Source organism: Lithobates pipiens, unplaced genomic scaffold (assembly GCF_037356315.1).
Source record: "Lithobates pipiens isolate NorthernLeopardFrog02 unplaced genomic scaffold, aLitPip1_a1.2 Scaffold_8, whole genome shotgun sequence".
In the NCBI taxonomy this organism is placed as follows: Eukaryota; Metazoa; Chordata; class Amphibia; order Anura; family Ranidae; genus Lithobates; species Lithobates pipiens.
The window spans coordinates 572816715-572837806 of NW_027507903.1; the positions used below are offsets into that span (position 1 = coordinate 572816715).

The 21092-nt window shown below is 50.2% G+C and overlaps 25 non-coding genes across 25 annotated transcripts; all 25 read left to right on the forward strand.

The window, feature by feature from the left end:
* Positions 1-151: 151 nt before the first annotated feature.
* Positions 152-224, forward strand: TRNAR-ACG (transfer RNA arginine (anticodon ACG)). The gene has a single exon. It is a non-coding gene; the product is annotated as a tRNA-Arg (tRNA).
* An 8-nt stretch (positions 225-232) lies between these two features.
* On the forward strand, positions 233-304 carry TRNAH-GUG (transfer RNA histidin (anticodon GUG)). Its single transcript has one exon. It is a non-coding gene; the product is annotated as a tRNA-His (tRNA).
* A 709-nt stretch (positions 305-1013) lies between these two features.
* TRNAR-ACG (transfer RNA arginine (anticodon ACG)) lies at positions 1014-1086 on the forward strand. Its single transcript has one exon. It is a non-coding gene; the product is annotated as a tRNA-Arg (tRNA).
* Positions 1087-1094: 8 nt separating this feature from the next.
* Positions 1095-1166, forward strand: TRNAH-GUG (transfer RNA histidin (anticodon GUG)). Its single transcript has one exon. It is a non-coding gene; the product is annotated as a tRNA-His (tRNA).
* Positions 1167-1881: 715 nt separating this feature from the next.
* On the forward strand, positions 1882-1954 carry TRNAR-ACG (transfer RNA arginine (anticodon ACG)). The gene has a single exon. It is a non-coding gene; the product is annotated as a tRNA-Arg (tRNA).
* An 8-nt stretch (positions 1955-1962) lies between these two features.
* Positions 1963-2034, forward strand: TRNAH-GUG (transfer RNA histidin (anticodon GUG)). The gene has a single exon. It is a non-coding gene; the product is annotated as a tRNA-His (tRNA).
* A 701-nt stretch (positions 2035-2735) lies between these two features.
* Positions 2736-2808, forward strand: TRNAR-ACG (transfer RNA arginine (anticodon ACG)). The gene has a single exon. It is a non-coding gene; the product is annotated as a tRNA-Arg (tRNA).
* Positions 2809-2816: 8 nt separating this feature from the next.
* TRNAH-GUG (transfer RNA histidin (anticodon GUG)) lies at positions 2817-2888 on the forward strand. Its single transcript has one exon. It is a non-coding gene; the product is annotated as a tRNA-His (tRNA).
* A 717-nt stretch (positions 2889-3605) lies between these two features.
* Positions 3606-3678, forward strand: TRNAR-ACG (transfer RNA arginine (anticodon ACG)). Its single transcript has one exon. It is a non-coding gene; the product is annotated as a tRNA-Arg (tRNA).
* Positions 3679-4465: 787 nt separating this feature from the next.
* TRNAR-ACG (transfer RNA arginine (anticodon ACG)) lies at positions 4466-4538 on the forward strand. Its single transcript has one exon. It is a non-coding gene; the product is annotated as a tRNA-Arg (tRNA).
* Positions 4539-4546: 8 nt separating this feature from the next.
* TRNAH-GUG (transfer RNA histidin (anticodon GUG)) lies at positions 4547-4618 on the forward strand. The gene has a single exon. It is a non-coding gene; the product is annotated as a tRNA-His (tRNA).
* A 1151-nt stretch (positions 4619-5769) lies between these two features.
* On the forward strand, positions 5770-5842 carry TRNAR-ACG (transfer RNA arginine (anticodon ACG)). Its single transcript has one exon. It is a non-coding gene; the product is annotated as a tRNA-Arg (tRNA).
* Positions 5843-5850: 8 nt separating this feature from the next.
* Positions 5851-5922, forward strand: TRNAH-GUG (transfer RNA histidin (anticodon GUG)). Its single transcript has one exon. It is a non-coding gene; the product is annotated as a tRNA-His (tRNA).
* Positions 5923-6621: 699 nt separating this feature from the next.
* TRNAR-ACG (transfer RNA arginine (anticodon ACG)) lies at positions 6622-6694 on the forward strand. Its single transcript has one exon. It is a non-coding gene; the product is annotated as a tRNA-Arg (tRNA).
* Positions 6695-6702: 8 nt separating this feature from the next.
* Positions 6703-6774, forward strand: TRNAH-GUG (transfer RNA histidin (anticodon GUG)). The gene has a single exon. It is a non-coding gene; the product is annotated as a tRNA-His (tRNA).
* Positions 6775-17033: 10259 nt separating this feature from the next.
* Positions 17034-17106, forward strand: TRNAR-ACG (transfer RNA arginine (anticodon ACG)). The gene has a single exon. It is a non-coding gene; the product is annotated as a tRNA-Arg (tRNA).
* Positions 17107-17114: 8 nt separating this feature from the next.
* TRNAH-GUG (transfer RNA histidin (anticodon GUG)) lies at positions 17115-17186 on the forward strand. Its single transcript has one exon. It is a non-coding gene; the product is annotated as a tRNA-His (tRNA).
* Positions 17187-17893: 707 nt separating this feature from the next.
* Positions 17894-17966, forward strand: TRNAR-ACG (transfer RNA arginine (anticodon ACG)). The gene has a single exon. It is a non-coding gene; the product is annotated as a tRNA-Arg (tRNA).
* An 8-nt stretch (positions 17967-17974) lies between these two features.
* Positions 17975-18046, forward strand: TRNAH-GUG (transfer RNA histidin (anticodon GUG)). The gene has a single exon. It is a non-coding gene; the product is annotated as a tRNA-His (tRNA).
* A 707-nt stretch (positions 18047-18753) lies between these two features.
* Positions 18754-18826, forward strand: TRNAR-ACG (transfer RNA arginine (anticodon ACG)). The gene has a single exon. It is a non-coding gene; the product is annotated as a tRNA-Arg (tRNA).
* An 8-nt stretch (positions 18827-18834) lies between these two features.
* Positions 18835-18906, forward strand: TRNAH-GUG (transfer RNA histidin (anticodon GUG)). The gene has a single exon. It is a non-coding gene; the product is annotated as a tRNA-His (tRNA).
* A 703-nt stretch (positions 18907-19609) lies between these two features.
* Positions 19610-19682, forward strand: TRNAR-ACG (transfer RNA arginine (anticodon ACG)). The gene has a single exon. It is a non-coding gene; the product is annotated as a tRNA-Arg (tRNA).
* Positions 19683-19690: 8 nt separating this feature from the next.
* TRNAH-GUG (transfer RNA histidin (anticodon GUG)) lies at positions 19691-19762 on the forward strand. Its single transcript has one exon. It is a non-coding gene; the product is annotated as a tRNA-His (tRNA).
* Positions 19763-20467: 705 nt separating this feature from the next.
* On the forward strand, positions 20468-20540 carry TRNAR-ACG (transfer RNA arginine (anticodon ACG)). Its single transcript has one exon. It is a non-coding gene; the product is annotated as a tRNA-Arg (tRNA).
* Positions 20541-20548: 8 nt separating this feature from the next.
* Positions 20549-20620, forward strand: TRNAH-GUG (transfer RNA histidin (anticodon GUG)). The gene has a single exon. It is a non-coding gene; the product is annotated as a tRNA-His (tRNA).
* The last annotated feature ends 472 nt before the right edge of the window (positions 20621-21092 follow it).

The window sequence follows — 21092 nt, forward strand, 5'->3', positions numbered from 1 at the left end:
GCAACTGAGAAGGCCTGAGCACTTTCCTTTCCATTAGAAATTCAGCAGAAAGTTAGCCGTTTATCTCTGGAATGGCTGAGATGGTGTCGATTGGCTTCTGCAGCTAGAATGCCCTTTGTGAAGGCTTAGCAAAGAGTCAGGGCCAGGTGCAGGGCCAGTGGCGCAATGGATAACGCGTCTGACTACGGATCAGAAGATTGTAGGTTCGACTCCTACCTGGCTCGTTGACAATGCCGTGATCGTATAGTGGTTAGTACTCTGCGTTGTGGCCGCAGCAACCCCGGTTCGAATCCGGGTCACGGCATCTTTATGCGCTGGATGAAGTGTAATGTCCACAGTCACGCCCATGCCAGTTCGGACCCCTGAAGGTACACAAGGAGCAGGAAGTCTCTCTCTCTCTCTCTCTCTCTCTAAGACCGCTTCTTGCAACCAGCACCAACTCTGTGATATAGGATACCTTGATACTATCCTAGCGTCGGTCGATTACAATGTGGCAGGCTGTAGTCAGATCACTAAAGGATTGGTCAACAGGCCAAGGTGTATCCTGCCATGTCATGCTACACCCGCTGTAACACAAACTTGGGGCCATGCGAACTCTACAACAGTGGCCTTTGAAGGTAACAGCAGAGAGTGAAAAGACTTTCTTTGAAGGCCAGTGGGATGTACATTTTGGACAGCGAGGACCACTGCTTTTCGAGAGGCACGAAAGTAGGCAGCCATCTATGTGGAAGTGAAACAACCGTCCTATAAGGTGGTGGGGTTTCCTTCAACACCACCTGTGGGCCACATAGAATGAGATTGTAACATTATTAGCCTTTGCCATTTTCACAACTATCGAGCAGCCATAAGCAGTGATGTGACAGCAACTGAGAAGGCCTGAGCACTTTCCTTTCCATTAGAAATTCAGCAGAAAGTTAGCCGTTTATCTCTGGAATGGCTGAGATGGTGTCGATTGGCTTCTGCAGCTAGAATGCCCTTTGTGAAGGCTTAGCAAAGAGTCAGGGCCAGGTGCAGGGCCAGTGGCGCAATGGATAACGCGTCTGACTACGGATCAGAAGATTGTAGGTTCGACTCCTACCTGGCTCGTTGACAATGCCGTGATCGTATAGTGGTTAGTACTCTGCGTTGTGGCCGCAGCAACCCCGGTTCGAATCCGGGTCACGGCATCTTTATGCGCTGGATGAAGTGTAATGTCCACAGTCACGCCCATGCCAGTTCGGACCCCTGAAGGTACACAAGGAGCAGGAAGTCTCTCTCTCTCTCTCTCTCTCTCTCTCTCTAAGACCGCTTCTTGCAACCAGCACCAACTCTGTGATATAGGATACCTTGATACTATCCTAGCGTCGGTCGATTACAATGTGGCAGGCCGTAGTCAGATCACTAAAGGATTGGTCAACAGGCCAAGGTGTATCCTGCCATGTCATGCTACACCCGCTGTAACACAAACTTGGGGCCATGCGAACTCTACAACAGTGGCCTTTGAAGGTAACAGCAGAGAGTGAAAAGACTTTCTTTGAAGGCCAGTGGGATGTACATTTTGGACAGCGAGGACCACTGCTTTTCGAGAGGCACGAAAGTAGGCAGCCATCTATGTGGAAGTGAAACAACCGTCCTATAAGGCGGTGGGGTTTCCTTCAACACCACCTGTGGGCCACATAGAATGAGATTGTAACATTATTAGCCTTTGCCATTTTCACAACTATCGAGCAGCCATAAGCAGTGATGTGACAGCAACTGAGAAGGCCTGAGCACTTTCCTTTCCATTAGAAATTCAGCAGAAAGTTAGCCGTTTATCTCTGGAATGGCTGAGATGGTGTCGATTGGCTTCTGCAGCTAGAATGCCCTTTGTGAAGGCTTAGCAAAGAGTCAGGGCCAGGTGCAGGGCCAGTGGCGCAATGGATAACGCGTCTGACTACGGATCAGAAGATTGTAGGTTCGACTCCTACCTGGCTCGTTGACAATGCCGTGATCGTATAGTGGTTAGTACTCTGCGTTGTGGCCGCAGCAACCCCGGTTCGAATCCGGGTCACGGCATCTTTATGCGCTGGATGAAGTGTAATGTCCACAGTCACGCCCATGCCAGTTCGGACCCCTGAAGGTACACAAGGAGCAGGAAGTCTCTCTCTCTCTCTCTAAGACCGCTTCTTGCAACCAGCACCAACTCTGTGATATAGGATACCTTGATACTATCCTAGCGTCGGTCGATTACAATGTGGCAGGCCGTAGTCAGATCACTAAAGGATTGGTCAACAGGCCAAGGTGTATCCTGCTATGTCATGCTACACCCGCTGTAACACAAACTTGGGGCCATGCGAACTCTACAACAGTGGCCTTTGAAGGTAACAGCAGAGAGTGAAAAGACTTTCTTTGAAGGCCAGTGGGATGTACATTTTGGACAGCGAGGACCACTGCTTTTCGAGAGGCACGAAAGTAGGCAGCCATCTATGTGGAAGTGAAACAACCGTCCTATAAGGCGGTGGGGTTTCCTTCAACACCACCTGTGGGCCACATAGAATGAGATTGTAACATTATTAGCCTTTGCCATTTTCACAACTATCGAGCAGCCATAAGCAGTGATGTGACAGCAACTGAGAAGGCCTGAGCACTTTCCTTTCCATTAGAAATTCAGCAGAAAGTTAGCCGTTTATCTCTGGAATGGCTGAGATGGTGTCGATTGGCTTCTGCAGCTAGAATGCCCTTTGTGAAGGCTTAGCAAAGAGTCAGGGCCAGGTGCAGGGCCAGTGGCGCAATGGATAACGCGTCTGACTACGGATCAGAAGATTGTAGGTTCGACTCCTACCTGGCTCGTTGACAATGCCGTGATCGTATAGTGGTTAGTACTCTGCGTTGTGGCCGCAGCAACCCCGGTTCGAATCCGGGTCACGGCATCTTTATGCGCTGGATGAAGTGTAATGTCCACAGTCACGCCCATGCCAGTTCGGACCCCTGAAGGTACACAAGGAGCAGGAAGTCTCTCTCTCTCTCTCTCTCTCTCTCTCTCTCTAAGACCGCTTCTTGCAACCAGCACCAACTCTGTGATATAGGATACCTTGATACTATCCTAGCGTCGGTCGATTACAATGTGGCAGGCCGTAGTCAGATCACTAAAGGATTGGTCAACAGGCCAAGGTGTATCCTGCCATGTCATGCTACACCCGCTGTAACACAAACTTGGGGCCATGCGAACTCTACAACAGTGGCCTTTGAAGGTAACAGCAGAGAGTGAAAAGACTTTCTTTGAAGGCCAGTGGGATGTACATTTTGGACAGCGAGGACCACTGCTTTTCGAGAGGCACGAAAGTAGGCAGCCATCTATGTGGAAGTGAAACAACCGTCCTATAAGGCGGTGGGGTTTCCTTCAACACCACCTGTGGGCCACATAGAATGAGATTGTAACATTATTAGCCTTTGCCATTTTCACAACTATCGAGCAGCCATAAGCAGTGATGTGACAGCAACTGAGAAGGCCTGAGCACTTTCCTTTCCATTAGAAATTCAGCAGAAAGTTAGCCGTTTATCTCTGGAATGGCTGAGATGGTGTCGATTGGCTTCTGCAGCTAGAATGCCCTTTGTGAAGGCTTAGCAAAGAGTCAGGGCCAGGTGCAGGGCCAGTGGCGCAATGGATAACGCGTCTGACTACGGATCAGAAGATTGTAGGTTCGACTCCTACCTGGCTCGTTGACAATGCCGTGATCGTATAGTGGTTAGTACTCTGCGTTGTGGCCGCAGCAACCCCGGTTCGAATCCGGGTCACAGCATCTTTATGCGCTGGATGAAGTGTAATGTCCACAGTCACGCCCATGCCAGTTCGGACCCCTGAAGGTACACAAGGAGCAGGAAGTCTCTCTCTCTCTCTCTCTCTCTAAGACCGCTTCTTGCAACCAGCACCAACTCTGTGATATAGGATACCTTGATACTATCCTAGCGTCGGTCGATTACAATGTGGCAGGCCGTAGTCAGATCACTAAAGGATTGGTCAACAGGCCAAGGTGTATCCTGCCATGTCATGCTACACCCGCTGTAACACAAACTTGGGGCCATGCGAACTCTACAACAGTGGCCTTTGAAGGTAACAGCAGAGAGTGAAAAGACTTTCTTTGAAGGCCAGTGGGATGTACATTTTGGACAGCGAGGACCACTGCTTTTCGAGAGGCACGAAAGTAGGCAGCCATCTATGTGGAAGTGAAACAACCGTCCTATAAGGCGGTGGGGTTTCCTTCAACACCACCTGTGGGCCACATAGAATGAGATTGTAACATTATTAGCCTTTGCCATTTTCACAACTATCGAGCAGCCATAAGCAGTGATGTGACAGCAACTGAGAAGGCCTGAGCACTTTCCTTTCCATTAGAAATTCAGCAGAAAGTTAGCCGTTTATCTCTGGAATGGCTGAGATGGTGTCGATTGGCTTCTGCAGCTAGAATGCCCTTTGTGAAGGCTTAGCAAAGAGTCAGGGCCAGGTGCAGGGCCAGTGGCGCAATGGATAACGCGTCTGACTACGGATCAGAAGATTGTAGGTTCGACTCCTACCTGGCTCGTTGACAATGCCGTGATCGTATAGTGGTTAGTACTCTGCGTTGTGGCCGCAGCAACCCCGGTTCGAATCCGGGTCACGGCATCTTTATGCGCTGGATGAAGTGTAATGTCCACAGTCACGCCCATGCCAGTTCGGACCCCTGAAGGTACACAAGGAGCAGGAAGTCTCTCTCTCTCTCTCTCTCTCTCTCTCTCTCTCTAAAGCCTCATACACACGATAGGACTTTGTACAAACTTTCCCTTGGATTTTTGTACAAAGGGCGTCGGCCCTGAACTTGTATTGCATACACACAGCAGGACTTTTTCAGCCAACTTTCACCAAATCATGTGATTTTTCTGCTCTTTACCGCCACCTTTGGTAAACTTCTGTATTGTTGTCTGATCTTTTGCATTGGTTCTGAGCATGCCTGTTTGTACTTTGTACAAAAGTCCTATGGTTTTCTGTACACACGATCAGACTTTGCTCCATCAGACTTTTGTTGCCAGAAAGTTTGTCCGTTCGCACAGGCAACAAAAGTCAGATGAAAACCAAAAAAGTTTGTCCGATGGAGCGTACACACGGTCAGATGTTGCTCCAAAACAGCTAATTTGCATGTTTGTTGTCAAAAAGTCTGATCGTGTGTATGGGCCTTAAGACCGCTTCTTGCAACCAGCACCAACTCTGTGATATAGGATACCTTGATACTATCCTAGCGTCGGTCGATTACAATGTGGCAGGCCGTAGTCAGATCACTAAAGGATTGGTCAACAGGCCAAGGTGTATCCTGCCATGTCATGCTACACCCGCTGTAACACAAACTTGGGGCCATGCGAACTCTACAACAGTGGCCTTTGAAGGTAACAGCAGAGAGTGAAAAGACTTTCTTTGAAGGCCAGTGGGATGTACATTTTGGACAGCGAGGACCACTGCTTTTCGAGAGGCACGAAAGTAGGCAGCCATCTATGTGGAAGTGAAACAACCGTCCTATAAGGCGGTGGGGTTTCCTTCAACACCACCTGTGGGCCACATAGAATGAGATTGTAACATTATTAGCCTTTGCCATTTTCACAACTATCGAGCAGCCATAAGCAGTGATGTGACAGCAACTGAGAAGGCCTGAGCACTTTCCTTTCCATTAGAAATTCAGCAGAAAGTTAGCCGTTTATCTCTGGAATGGCTGAGATGGTGTCGATTGGCTTCTGCAGCTAGAATGCCCTTTGTGAAGGCTTAGCAAAGAGTCAGGGCCAGGTGCAGGGCCAGTGGCGCAATGGATAACGCGTCTGACTACGGATCAGAAGATTGTAGGTTCGACTCCTACCTGGCTCGTTGACAATGCCGTGATCGTATAGTGGTTAGTACTCTGCGTTGTGGCCGCAGCAACCCCGGTTCGAATCCGGGTCACGGCATCTTTATGCGCTGGATGAAGTGTAATGTCCACAGTCACGCCCATGCCAGTTCGGACCCCTGAAGGTACACAAGGAGCAGGAAGTCTCTCTCTCTCTCTAAGACCGCTTCTTGCAACCAGCACCAACTCTGTGATATAGGATACCTTGATACTATCCTAGCGTCGGTCGATTACAATGTGGCAGGCCGTAGTCAGATCACTAAAGGATTGGTCAACAGGCCAAGGTGTATCCTGCCATGTCATGCTACACCCGCTGTAACACAAACTTGGGGCCATGCGAACTCTACAACAGTGGCCTTTGAAGGTAACAGCAGAGAGTGAAAAGACTTTCTTTGAAGGCCAGTGGGATGTACATTTTGGACAGCGAGGACCACTGCTTTTCGAGAGGCACGAAAGTAGGCAGCCATCTATGTGGAAGTGAAACAACCGTCCTATAAGGCGGTGGGGTTTCCTTCAACACCACCTGTGGGCCACATAGAATGAGATTGTAACATTATTAGCCTTTGCCATTTTCACAACTATCGAGCAGCCATAAGCAGTGATGTGACAGCAACTGAGAAGGCCTGAGCACTTTCCTTTCCATTAGAAATTCAGCAGAAAGTTAGCCGTTTATCTCTGGAATGGCTGAGATGGTGTCGATTGGCTTCTGCAGCTAGAATGCCCTTTGTGAAGGCTTAGCAAAGAGTCAGGGCCAGGTGCAGGGCCAGTGGCGCAATGGATAACGCGTCTGACTACGGATCAGAAGATTGTAGGTTCGACTCCTACCTGGCTCGTTGACAATGCCGTGATCGTATAGTGGTTAGTACTCTGCGTTGTGGCCGCAGCAACCCCGGTTCGAATCCGGGTCACGGCATCTTTATGCGCTGGATGAAGTGTAATGTCCACAGTCACGCCCATGCCAGTTCGGACCCCTGAAGGTACACAAGGAGCAGGAAGTCTCTCTCTCTCTCTAAGACCGCTTCTTGCAACCAGCACCAACTCTGTGATATAGGATACCTTGATACTATCCTAGCGTCGGTCGATTACAATGTGGCAGGCCGTAGTCAGATCACTAAAGGATTGGTCAACAGGCCAAGGTGTATCCTGCCATGTCATGCTACACCCGCTGTAACACAAACTTGGGGCCATGCGAACTCTACAACAGTGGCCTTTGAAGGTAACAGCAGAGAGTGAAAAGACTTTCTTTGAAGGCCAGTGGGATGTACATTTTGGACAGCGAGGACCACTGCTTTTCGAGAGGCACGAAAGTAGGCAGCCATCTATGTGGAAGTGAAACAACCGTCCTATAAGGCGGTGGGTTTTCCTTCAACACCACCTGTGGGCCACATAGAATGAGATTGTAACATTATTAGCCTTTGCCATTTTCACAACTATCGAGCAGCCATAAGCAGTGATGTGACAGCAACTGAGAAGGCCTGAGCACTTTCCTTTCCATTAGAAATTCAGCAGAAAGTTAGCCGTTTATCTCTGGAATGGCTGAGATTAGTGATGGCCGAACGGTTCGCCCGGCGGTCGTTTCGCGGCGAATTTCCGACTTTCGCCGTCCGCGGGTTCGAACGCCTTTTTCCGTCGTTCGCCCCGGCGGACTTACGTGTTTAATGTATACAAGAACTTTAACCTTTCGTGACACGTTTATCATGTGTTACAGGACAACCAATTGAGACATGACAGCTCATGGACACTTGGACATTCCCCCTAACCTATAAATACACCCGATCCGGTGGCCATTTTACATTCTTTCTTCTGTCACTGTAGGGAAAGGATCCTGTGTGGAGTAGGGACAGAGAAAACGCTAGCTATTTGGTACACAAAAGTTCTTTTCAGGACTGGTATAGGTGTTAGGTCAGCAGCCTGAGTTTCTTTTGTCAGTTTAGATAAAGGGACAGAGCGCTGTATGCTGCTATTTTAGGGACAGCTCAGCCAGATTAGTCTTTCTTCATCATCATCATCATCATCATCATTAGCTGTTACTATCAGGTCCACAAAAGAGCTGTTCCAGCTAATCGTTCCAGCCTACTCTTTTTTGCCAATTTGTATAGGGACAGGCAGGAAGCAGTGTGTCAGGCAGTGAGGATAATTTTAAAGACTTGCTGTTACTATTAGTTCCACAAAGGTTCTTTTCAGGACTGGTATCAGTGGTACGGTAATAGGCTTGTACACGTATAATATTCTTTCTTCCAAATATAGAAAGAATATTATACTTGACTGCTGCCCTTCTGCTGCAGTCTGCTAATCATTCACAACTCACTTGTTCCACAAAGCTCTTTATCAGGACTGGTAACTTGGTCTGTCTAGGGTGCTACGGTACATAGGCTTGGGTGCGGTACAGTCTGCTGTTCTGTAAGGACCGCTATCGGTCCACAATACATAGGGTTGCCGTGCACTACTGCTGACCGCTGCCCTATACTGCAGCAGTCCTTCAGCGGTATAGGGACTGACGCACAGTCTGCTAAACACTAATACACAACCTGCTTGGTCCACAAAAGTTCTTATAAGGACTGGTAACTTGGTATAGGGTGCTACGGTACATAGGCCTGAGTGCAGTACAGTCTGCTGTTCTGTAAGGACCGCTATCGGTCCACAATACATAGGGTTGCCGTGCACTACTGCTGACCGCTGCCCTATACTGCAGCAGTCCTTCATTGGTATAGGGACTGACGTACAGTCTGCTAATCACTAACACACAACCTGCTTGGTCCACAAAAGTTCTTATAAGGACTGGTAACTTGGTATAGGGTGCTACGGTACATAGGCCTGAGTGCGTTACAGTCTGCTGTTCTGTAAGGACCGCTATCGGTCCACAATACATAGGGTTGCCGTGCACTACTGCTGACCGCTGCCCTATACTGCAGCAGTCCTTCATTGGTATAGGGACTGACGTACAGTCTGCTAATCACTAACACACAACCTGCTTGGTCCACAAAAGTTCTTATAAGGACTGGTAACTTGGTATAGGGTGCTACGGTACATAGGCCTGAGTGCGTTACAGTCTGCTGTTCTGTAAGGACCGCTATCGGTCCACAATACATAGGGTTGCCGTGCACTACTGCTGACCGCTGCCCTATACTGCAGCAGTCCTTCAGCGGTATAGGGACTGACGTACAGTCTGCTAAACACTAATACACAACCTGCTTGGTCCACAAAAGTTCTTATAAGGACTGGTAACTTGGTATAGGGTGCTACGGTACATAGGCTTGAGTGCGGTACAGTCTGCTGTTCTGTAAGGACCACTATCGGTCCACAATAGATAGGGTTGACGTGCACCACTGCTGACCGCTCACCTATACTGCAGCAGTCCTTCAGCGGTATAGGGACTGACGTACAGTCTGCTAATCACTAACACACAACCTGCTTGTTCCACAAAAGTTCTTATAAGGACTGGTAACTTGGTATAGGGTGCTACGGTACATAGGCCTGAGTGCGTTACAGTCTGCTGTTCTGTAAGGACCGCTATCGGTCCACAATACATAGGGTTGCCGTGCACTACTGCTGACCGCTGCCCTATACTGCAGCAGTCCTTCATTGGTATAGGGACTGACGTACAGTCTGCTAATCACTAACACACAACCTGCTTGGTCCACAAAAGTTCTTATAAGGACTGGTAACTTGGTATAGGGTGCTACGGTACATAGGCCTGAGTGCAGTACAGTCTGCTGTTCTGTAAGGACCGCTATCGGTCCACAATACATAGGGTTGCCGTGCACTACTGCTGACCGCTGCCCTATACTGCAGCAGTCCTTCATTGGTATAGGGACTGACGTACAGTCTGCTAATCACTAACACACAACCTGCTTGGTCCACAAAAGTTCTTATAAGGACTGGTAACTTGGTATAGGGTGCTACGGTACATAGGCCTGAGTGCGTTACAGTCTGCTGTTCTGTAAGGACCGCTATCGGTCCACAATACATAGGGTTGCCGTGCACTACTGCTGACCGCTGCCCTATACTGCAGCAGTCCTTCATTGGTATAGGGACTGACGTACAGTCTGCTAATCACTAACACACAACCTGCTTGGTCCACAAAAGTTCTTATAAGGACTGGTAACTTGGTATAGGGTGCTACGGTACATAGGCCTGAGTGCGTTACAGTCTGCTGTTCTGTAAGGACCGCTATCGGTCCACAATACATAGGGTTGCCGTGCACTACTGCTGACCGCTGCCCTATACTGCAGCAGTCCTTCATTGGTATAGGGACTGACGTACAGTCTGCTAATCACTAACACACAACCTGCTTGGTCCACAAAAGTTCTTATAAGGACTGGTAACTTGGTATAGGGTGCTACGGTACATAGGCCTGAGTGCAGTACAGTCTGCTGTTCTGTAAGGACCGCTATCGGTCCACAATACATAGGGTTGCCGTGCACTACTGCTGACCGCTGCCCTATACTGCAGCAGTCCTTCATTGGTATAGGGACTGACGTACAGTCTGCTAATCACTAACACACAACCTGCTTGGTCCACAAAAGTTCTTATAAGGACTGGTAACTTGGTATAGGGTGCTACGGTACATAGGCCTGAGTGCGTTACAGTCTGCTGTTCTGTAAGGACCGCTATCGGTCCACAATACATAGGGTTGCCGTGCACTACTGCTGACCGCTGCCCTATACTGCAGCAGTCCTTCATTGGTATAGGGACTGACGTACAGTCTGCTAATCACTAACACACAACCTGCTTGGTCCACAAAAGTTCTTATAAGGACTGGTAACTTGGTATAGGGTGCTACGGTACATAGGCCTGAGTGCGTTACAGTCTGCTGTTCTGTAAGGACCGCTATCGGTCCACAATACATAGGGTTGCCGTGCACTACTGCTGACCGCTGCCCTATACTGCAGCAGTCCTTCATTGGTATAGGGACTGACGTACAGTCTGCTAATCACTAACACACAACCTGCTTGGTCCACAAAAGTTCTTATAAGGACTGGTAACTTGGTATAGGGTGCTACGGTACATAGGCCTGAGTGCGTTACAGTCTGCTGTTCTGTAAGGACCGCTATCGGTCCACAATAGATAGGGTTGACGTGCACCACTGCTGACCGCTCACCTATACTGCAGCAGTCCTTCAGCGGTATAGGGACTGACGTACAGTCTGCTAATCACTAACACACAACCTGCTTGTTCCACAAAAGTTCTTATAAGGACTGGTAACTTGGTATAGGGTGCTACGGTACATAGGCCTGAGTGCAGTACAGTCTGCTGTTCTGTAAGGACCGCTATCGGTCCACAATACATAGGGTTGCCGTGCACTACTGCTGACCGCTGCCCTATACTGCAGCAGTCCTTCATTGGTATAGGGACTGACGTACAGTCTGCTAATCACTAACACACAACCTGCTTGGTCCACAAAAGTTCTTATAAGGACTGGTAACTTGGTATAGGGTGCTACGGTACATAGGCCTGAGTGCGTTACAGTCTGCTGTTCTGTAAGGACCGCTATCGGTCCACAATAGATAGGGTTGACGTGCACCACTGCTGACCGCTCACCTATACTGCAGCAGTCCTTCAGCGGTATAGGGACTGACGTACAGTCTGCTAATCACTAACACACAACCTGCTTGTTCCACAAAAGTTCTTATAAGGACTGGTAACTTGGTATAGGGTGCTACGGTACATAGGCCTGAGTGCAGTACAGTCTGCTGTTCTGTAAGGACCGCTATCGGTCCACAATACATAGGGTTGCCGTGCACTACTGCTGACCGCTGCCCTATACTGCAGCAGTCCTTCATTGGTATAGGGACTGACGTACAGTCTGCTAATCACTAACACACAACCTGCTTGGTCCACAAAAGTTCTTATAAGGACTGGTAACTTGGTATAGGGTGCTACGGTACATAGGCCTGAGTGCGTTACAGTCTGCTGTTCTGTAAGGACCGCTATCGGTCCACAATACATAGGGTTGCCGTGCACTACTGCTGACCGCTGCCCTATACTGCAGCAGTCCTTCAGCGGTATAGGGACTGACGTACAGTCTGCTAAACACTAATACACAACCTGCTTGGTCCACAAAAGTTCTTATAAGGACTGGTAACTTGGTATAGGGTGCTACGGTACATAGGCTTGAGTGCGGTACAGTCTGCTGTTCTGTAAGGACCGCTATCGGTCCACAATACATAGGGTTGCCGTGCACTACTGCTGACCGCTGCCCTATACTGCAGCAGTCCTTCATTGGTATAGGGACTGACGTACAGTCTGCTAATCACTAACACACAACCTGCTTGGTCCACAAAAGTTCTTATAAGGACTGGTAACTTGGTATAGGGTGCTACGGTACATAGGCTTGAGTGCGGTACAGTCTGCTGTTCTGTAAGGACCGCTATAGGTCCACAATAGATAGGGTTGACGTGCACCACTGCTGACCGCTCACCTATACTGCAGCAGTCCTTCAGCGGTATAGGGACTAAGAGTTTTGTCACAGGGTCATTTAAAAAATGACATGCAGAGGAAGAGGCAGGCCCTTCCGCAGGGGTGGTAGGGGTAGGGCAGGAGCAACAGGCTTGAGCCAAAGTGGGAAGTTGCAGAAGGTGCGTTCAATTACTTTAAAGGATGCACCAGACTTGGTTGAGTGGCTCGCTCAGCCTTACTCTTCTGCACCCTCCTCATCCTCTCGATCTGCACCCTCTTCTTCACTCTCTGCTATGTGCACCCCCAAAGACACTACCACCAACAACACGACCACCACCACCACCACCACATACCTTCCGCTTGAGTCACTGGAATTATTTTCCGATCCATATCAAGAGGACATTTCTGATGCGCAGCCACTCTTGGTATTGGATCAGGAAGAGGAGGTAGCAACAAGCGCTACTCAGCAGTCTGACGCCAGTACCCAGATCAGCCCAAGGAGGAGGTTGGTCCCCGGTGTTGCTGCCTACTCTACTTATAGCGGTGGGGAAGGTGACGTTGATGATGACGTGTCTAGTGATGTCACGTGGGTGCCCACAAGAGAGGAAGAGGAGGGGAGTTCAGAGGGAGATATGGACCAGCAGATAGGGAGGAGAAGCAGCAATGACTTACATTGCACAGCAGGGACAAAGCAGACTGCAAATGTATCAGGAGCGAGTCATCGACCATGTACGGTCACATCTGGCGCTCCCAGGACACCGGCACATGGCTCCGCAGTGTGGGCTTTTTTTAACGTGTCCGCTGCTGACAATAGCGTTGCCATCTGCAATCTTTGCAGTCAACGCGTTAGTCGCGGTAAGCCCAATACTCACCTAGGGACGACCGCCTTAAGAAGGCACATGAGCAGCCATCACCGAGCCCAGTGGGAGCAACGGAACACACAAAGCCACACTGCAGGCTCTCACCGTCCAGCCTCGTCTTCTACTTCTCCTTCTCCTCTCTCCTCACAATTGTCCTCCACTCCACCTTCCATCACGCCAAGCTCACATTTTTCTGCAAAAAGGCAGGCTTCCGTGGGCCTAATGTTTGAGCGTAAAAAAATGATGACGCCGGATAACCCTCTTGCCCAACGGTTGGCGGCTGGCTTGTCAGAACTCATAGCCCGCCAACTACTGCCATATAAACTGGTGGACTCGGAGGCCTTTCGCAAATTTGTGGCCATTGGAACACCACAATGGAAGGTCCCAGGAAGGAAGTATTTCTCAGAGAAGGGCATCCCAGAGCTATATGGCCATGTTCAGCGGCAAGTGAATGTATCTCTGGCACACAGTGTCGGTGCCAAGATACATCTGACCACAGACACGTGGTCTAGCAAACACGGGCAGGGAAGGTATATCAGTTTTACTGCCCACTGGGTGAACCTTCTGACGGCCGTCAAGCATGTAACCCGTGGCACCCGTGTAGATTTGGTTTTACCGCCACGGATTGCATGCAGGCCTGACTCTTCTTCTCCTCCTCCTACTCCATCCTCCTCCCTCTCCTCCTCAGCTGCCTCCTCCTTTTCCGCTGCTAGCGTCTCTTCCACTGCACCGCCCAAGCTCCCCAGAACCTATTCCACATGCCAGGTGAGACGTTGCCATGCCGTGCTGCGTCTGTTGTGCCTGGAAGCAAAGAGCCACACTGGCCCGGCACTCCTTTCAGCTTTGCGTTCACAGGCAGATGAGTGGCTAACACCGCTCAATTTGACAGTTGGTAAAGTGGTGTGTGACAACGGTGCCAATCTGCTTAGCGCATTGAAACAGGGCAAAATCACGCACGTGCCGTGCATGGCACACGTCTTAAACTTGGTCGTGCAGCGATTCCTTGTCAAATACCCTGGGGTCCAGGACATCTTGCGGCAGGCAAGGAAAATCTCGGCCCATTTCAGAAGATCTTACACGGCCATGGCTCGCCTTGCTGACATTCAGCGGCGACACCATCTGCCGGTCAGACGTCTTATTTGCGATTGCCCGACGCGATGGAACTCAACCTTCTATATGCTTGATAGGCTGCTCCAGCAGAAACGTGCAGTTAACGTCTACCTGTATGAACTCTGCGAAAGAAACGGTTCTGGGGAGCTGGGTTTTTTTTCACCGCGCCAGTGGCTGCTCATGCGCGACACATGCAGACTTCTGCGGCCATTTGAGGAGATCACCAAACTGGTCAGTCGCAGCCATGGCGCCATCAGTGACATGGTACCTTATGCCTTCTTTCTGGAGCGTGCATTGCGTCGTGTCATTGATCAGGCTGTGGAGGAGCAGGAGCGGGAAGATGAGGAAGTCGCAATGCTGGATGAATTCCCAGGGGGGGCTACTCTATCTGAGACAAGTCAACAACAGGAGTCTGATGAGGAGTCAGAGGAGGATGGTGCCGGGGCGGATGAGCAGGAGCAAGAAGAGCATGCTTTAAACCTTTCTGGGATCCCTGTTGTGCGAGGATGGGGAGAGGAGAATGAAGAGGACGACATTATCCTGGATGATGAGCAGGAGCCAGGCCACCACACCGCTTCCACTTTAGTGCAAATGGGGGCCTTCATGCTCCAGTGTTTTAATAGGGACCCCCGTATAAAAAGCATGAGGGTCAAGGACCAGTACTGGGTGGCAACGTACTTAGACCCCCGGTACAAACACAAAATGGCGGAAATGTTACCGCCGTCGCAGAGGGCTGTCAGAATGCAGCACTTCCAGGCCTTGCTTCGAGAAATGCTGCATTCTGCTTTTGCGTGCGCTGGCAGAGGAGCAATTCCCACTCCCAGAGAAGGATTTGCGGGTACCAATCCAACAGCGCCTGCAAGAAGAGGCCGGTTTGAAGATGTGTTGGTGACTTCGGATATGAGGTCATTCTTTCAGCCGACCCATCGACAGGTGTCATCCGGATCCAGCATCAGGGAACGCCTAGACCGTCAGGTGTCCGACTACATTGGGTTAACGGCCGATGTGGACGCTCTGAGGAGTGATGAACCCCTAGACTACTGGGTGGGCAGGCTTGACCTCTGGCCAGAGCTTGCCCAATTTGCAATCGAACTGTTGGCTTGCCCCTCATCCAGTGTCCTGTCCGAAAGGACGTTCAGCGCAGCAGGGGGGATTGTGACCGATAAGCGTACTCGCCTAGCTCACCACAGTGTTAACTACCTCACATTTCTAAAAATGAATGAGGCATGGATCTCGGAGGAATTCAACACATGTGATCAGTAGACCATGTATATGTCTATAAACAATTTTTGGAATCAAGCACACAGACCTTCTTAATTCATTTGGCTCACTTCCCTGACCCAAAAAAGCACACCGTACTATATGCCCCTACCCTCCTCTTTGAAGAGGTTGAGCGGTGTCATATTTCTACTGGGGCTGCTTATTATGAGGGGTTCCCACCATCCCTGTGCTGTGCTGACTTCCTCCTGGGTGTTCTTATTATGAGGGGATCACACCATCCCTGTGCTGTGCTGACTTCCTCCTGGGGGTTCTTATTATGAGGGGATCACACCATCCCTGTGCTGTGCTGACTTCCTCCTGGGGCTGCTTACGGTGCTGCTGTCAGCGCTGTATGTCACGGAGCTGCTGTCAGCGCTGTATGTCACGAAGCTGCTGTCAGCGCTGTATGTCACGGAGCTGCTGTCAGCGCTGTATGTCACGGAGCTGCTGTCAGCGCTGTATGTCACGGAGCTGCTGTCAGCGCTGTATGTCACGGAGCTGCTGTCAGCGCTGTATGTCACGGAGCTGCTGTCAGCGCTGTATGTCACGGAGCTGCTGTCAGCGCTGTATGTCACGGAGCTGCTGTCAGCGCTGTATGTCACGGAGCTGCTGTCAGCGCTGTATGTCACGGAGCTGCTGTCAGCGCTGTATGTCACGGTGCTGCTGTCAGCGCTGTATGTCACGGAGCTGCTGTCAGCGCTGTATGTCACGGAGCTGCTGTCAGCGCTGTATGTCACGGAGCTGCTGTCAGCGCTGTATGTCACGGAGCTGCTGTCAGCGCTGTATGTCACGGAGCTGCTGTCAGCGCTGTATGTCACGGTGCTGCTGTCAGCGCTGTATGTCACGGAGCTGCTGTCAGCGCTGTATGTCACGGAGCTGCTGTCAGCGCTGTATGTCACGGAGCTGCTGTCAGCGCTGTATGTCACGGAGCTGCTGTCAGCGCTGTATGTCACGGAGCTGCTGTCAGCGCTGTATGTCACGGAGCTGCTGTCAGCGCTGTATGTCACGGAGCTGCTGTCAGCGCTGTATGTCACGGAGCTGCTGTCAGCGCTGTATGTCACGGTGCTGATGTCAGTGCTCTGTATTACGGTGCTGCTGTCAGTGCTCTGTATCTCCTGCACCCTCTTGTTTGCCTACCCTGGTCCCTGACCTTCCCTCTCCTCCATTGCCTTCATTAGCTCCATAGTCCTGAATTGTCAGAACAATTTCCCAAATAAAAAAAAAATGCTTGTAGTTATCGATCCCAAATTCACCTCATACATGTATTATGCTATTGTCCAGGTGGTGGGACTACGTGCTACCCCCTAATAATTACCCCGTGGCCGCAAATTCGACCTAAAGGTTTGCGAAATTCGCCTCCCATTGAAGTCAATGGAGCCCGCGGCGAACGGTCGTTTTCGCGAACGTTTGTGCCCGTTCGCGTTTCGCATTCGCGAAACGTCCCGTCGGAAGTTCGTCCATCACTAGCTGAGATGGTGTCGATTGGCTTCTGCAGCTAGAATGCCCTTTGTGAAGGCTTAGCAAAGAGTCAGGGCCAGGTGCAGGGCCAGTGGCGCAATGGATAACGCGTCTGACTACGGATCAGAAGATTGTAGGTTCGACTCCTACCTGGCTCGTTGACAATGCCGTGATCGTATAGTGGTTAGTACTCTGCGTTGTGGCCGCAGCAACCCCGGTTCGAATCCGGGTCACGGCATCTTTATGCGCTGGATGAAGTGTAATGTCCACAGTCACGCCCATGCCAGTTCGGACCCCTGAAGGTACACAAGGAGCAGGAAGTCTCTCTCTCTCTCTCTCTCTCTAAGACCGCTTCTTGCAACCAGCACCAACTCTGTGATATAGGATACCTTGATACTATCCTAGCGTCGGTCGATTACAATGTGGCAGGCCGTAGTCAGATCACTAAAGGATTGGTCAACAGGCCAAGGTGTATCCTGCCATGTCATGCTACACCCGCTGTAACACAAACTTGGGGCCATGCGAACTCTACAACAGTGGCCTTTGAAGGTAACAGCAGAGAGTGAAAAGACTTTCTTTGAAGGCCAGTGGGATGTACATTTTGGACAGCGAGGACCACTGCTTTTCGAGAGGCACGAAAGTAGGCAGCCATCTATGTGGAAGTGAAACAACCGTCCTATAAGGCGGTGGGGTTTCCTTCAACACCACCTGTGGGCCACATAGAATGAGATTGTAACATTATTAGCCTTTGCCATTTTCACAACTATCGAGCAGCCATAAGCAGTGATGTGACAGCAACTGAGAAGGCCTGAGCACTTTCCTTTCCATTAGAAATTCAGCAGAAAGTTAGCCGTTTATCTCTGGAATGGCTGAGATGGTGTCGATTGGCTTCTGCAGCTAGAATGCCCTTTGTGAAGGCTTAGCAAAGAGTCAGGGCCAGGTGCAGGGCCAGTGGCGCAATGGATAACGCGTCTGACTACGGATCAGAAGATTGTAGGTTCGACTCCTACCTGGCTCGTTGACAATGCCGTGATCGTATAGTGGTTAGTACTCTGCGTTGTGGCCGCAGCAACCCCGGTTCGAATCCGGGTCACGGCATCTTTATGCGCTCGATGAAGTGTAATGTCCACAGTCACGCCCATGCCAGTTCGGACCCCTGAAGGTACACAAGGAGCAGGAAGTCTCTCTCTCTCTCTCTCTCTCTAAGACCGCTTCTTGCAACCAGCACCAACTCTGTGATATAGGATACCTTGATACTATCCTAGCGTCGGTCGATTACAATGTGGCAGGCCGTAGTCAGATCACTAAAGGATTGGTCAACAGGCCAAGGTGTATCCTGCCATGTCATGCTACACCCGCTGTAACACAAACTTGGGGCCATGCGAACTCTACAACAGTGGCCTTTGAAGGTAACAGCAGAGAGTGAAACGACTTTCTTTGAAGGCCAGTGGGATGTACATTTTGGACAGCGAGGACCACTGCTTTTCGAGAGGCACGAAAGTAGGCAGCCATCTATGTGGAAGTGAAACAACCGTCCTATAAGGTGGTGGGGTTTCCTTCAACACCACCTGTGGGCCACATAGAATGAGATTGTAACATTATTAGCCTTTGCCATTTTCACAACTATCGAGCAGCCATAAGCAGTGATGTGACAGCAACTGAGAAGGCCTGAGCACTTTCCTTTCCATTAGAAATTCAGCAGAAAGTTAGCCGTTTATCTCTGGAATGGCTGAGATGGTGTCGATTGGCTTCTGCAGCTAGAATGCCCTTTGTGAAGGCTTAGCAAAGAGTCAGGGCCAGGTGCAGGGCCAGTGGCGCAATGGATAACGCGTCTGACTACGGATCAGAAGATTGTAGGTTCGACTCCTACCTGGCTCGTTGACAATGCCGTGATCGTATAGTGGTTAGTACTCTGCGTTGTGGCCGCAGCAACCCCGGTTCGAATCCGGGTCACGGCATCTTTATGCGCTGGATGAAGTGTAATGTCCACAGTCACGCCCATGCCAGTTCGGACCCCTGAAGGTACACAAGGAGCAGGAAGTCTCTCTCTCTCTCTCTCTAAGACCGCTTCTTGCAACCAGCACCAACTCTGTGATATAGGATACCTTGATACTATCCTAGCGTCGGTCGATTACAATGTGGCAGGCCGTAGTCAGATCACTAAAGGATTGGTCAACAGGCCAAGGTGTATCCTGCCATGTCATGCTACACCCGCTGTAACACAAACTTGGGGCCATGCGAACTCTACAACAGTGGCCTTTGAAGGTAACAGCAGAGAGTGAAAAGACTTTCTTTGAAGGCCAGTGGGATGTACATTTTGGACAGCGAGGACCACTGCTTTTCGAGAGGCACGAAAGTAGGCAGCCATCTATGTGGAAGTGAAACAACCGTCCTATAAGGCGGTGGGGTTTCCTTCAACACCACCTGTGGGCCACATAGAATGAGATTGTAACATTATTAGCCTTTGCCATTTTCACAACTATCGAGCAGCCATAAGCAGTGATGTGACAGCAACTGAGAAGGCCTGAGCACTTTCCTTTCCATTAGAAATTCAGCAGAAAGTTAGCCGTTTATCTCTGGAATGGCTGAGATGGTGTCGATTGGCTTCTGCAGCTAGAATGCCCTTTGTGAAGGCTTAGCAAAGAGTCAGGGCCAGGTGCAGGGCCAGTGGCGCAATGGATAACGCGTCTGACTACGGATCAGAAGATTGTAGGTTCGACTCCTACCTGGCTCGTTGACAATGCCGTGATCGTATAGTGGTTAGTACTCTGCGTTGTGGCCGCAGCAACCCCGGTTCGAATCCGGGTCACGGCATCTTTATGCGCTGGATGAAGTGTAATGTCCACAGTCACGCCCATGCCAGTTCGGACCCCTGAAGGTACACAAGGAGCAGGAAGTCTCTCTCTCTCTCTCTCTCTAAGACCGCTTCTTGCAACCAGCACCAACTCTGTGATATAGGATACCTTGATACTATCCTAGCGTCGGTCGATTACAATGTGGCAGGCCGTAGTCAGATCACTAAAGGATTGGTCAACAGGCCAAGGTGTATCCTGCCATGTCATGCTACACCCGCTGTAACACAAACTTGGGGCCATGCGAACTCTACAACAGTGGCCTTTGAAGGTAACAGCAGAGAGTGAAAAGACTTTCTTTGAAGGCCAGTGGGATGTACATTTTGGACAGCGAGGACCACTGCTTTTCGAGAGGCACGAAAGTAGGCAGCCATCTATGTGGAAGTGAAACAACCGTCCTATAAGGCGGTGGGGTTTCCTTCAACACCACCTGTGGGCCACATAGAATGAGATTGTAACATTATTAGCCTTTGCCATTTTCACAACTATCGAGCAGCCATAAGCAGTGATGTGACAGCAACTGAGAAGGCCTGAGCACTTTCCTTTCCATTAGAAATTCAGCAGAAAGTTAGCCGTTTATCTCTGGAATGGCTGAGATGGTGTCGATTGGCTTCTGCAGCTAGAATGCCCTTTGTGAAGGCTTAGCAAAGAGTCAGGGCCAGGTGCAGGGCCAGTGGCGCAATGGATAACGCGTCTGACTACGGATCAGAAGATTGTAGGTTCGACTCCTACCTGGCTCGTTGACAATGCCGTGATCGTATAGTGGTTAGTACTCTGCGTTGTGGCCGCAGCAACCCCGGTTCGAATCCGGGTCACGGCATCTTTATGCGCTGGATGAAGTGTAATGTCCACAGTCACGCCCATGCCAGTTCGGACCCCTGAAGGTACACAAGGAGCAGGAAGTCTCTCTCTCTCTCTCTCTCTCTAAGACCGCTTCTTGCAACCAGCACCAACTCTGTGATATAGGATACCTTGATACTATCCTAGCGTCGGTCGATTACAATGTGGCAGGCCGTAGTCAGATCACTAAAGGATTGGTCAACAGGCCAAGGTGTATCCTGCCATGTCATGCTACACCCGCTGTAACACAAACTTGGGGCCATGCGAACTCTACAACAGTGGCCTTTGAAGGTAACAGCAGAGAGTGAAAAGACTTTCTTTGAAGGCCAGTGGGATGTACATTTTGGACAGCGAGGACCACTGCTTTTCGAGAGGCACGAAAGTAGGCAGCCATCTATGTGGAAGTGAAACAACCGTCCTATAAGGTGGTGGGGTTTCCTTCAACACCACCT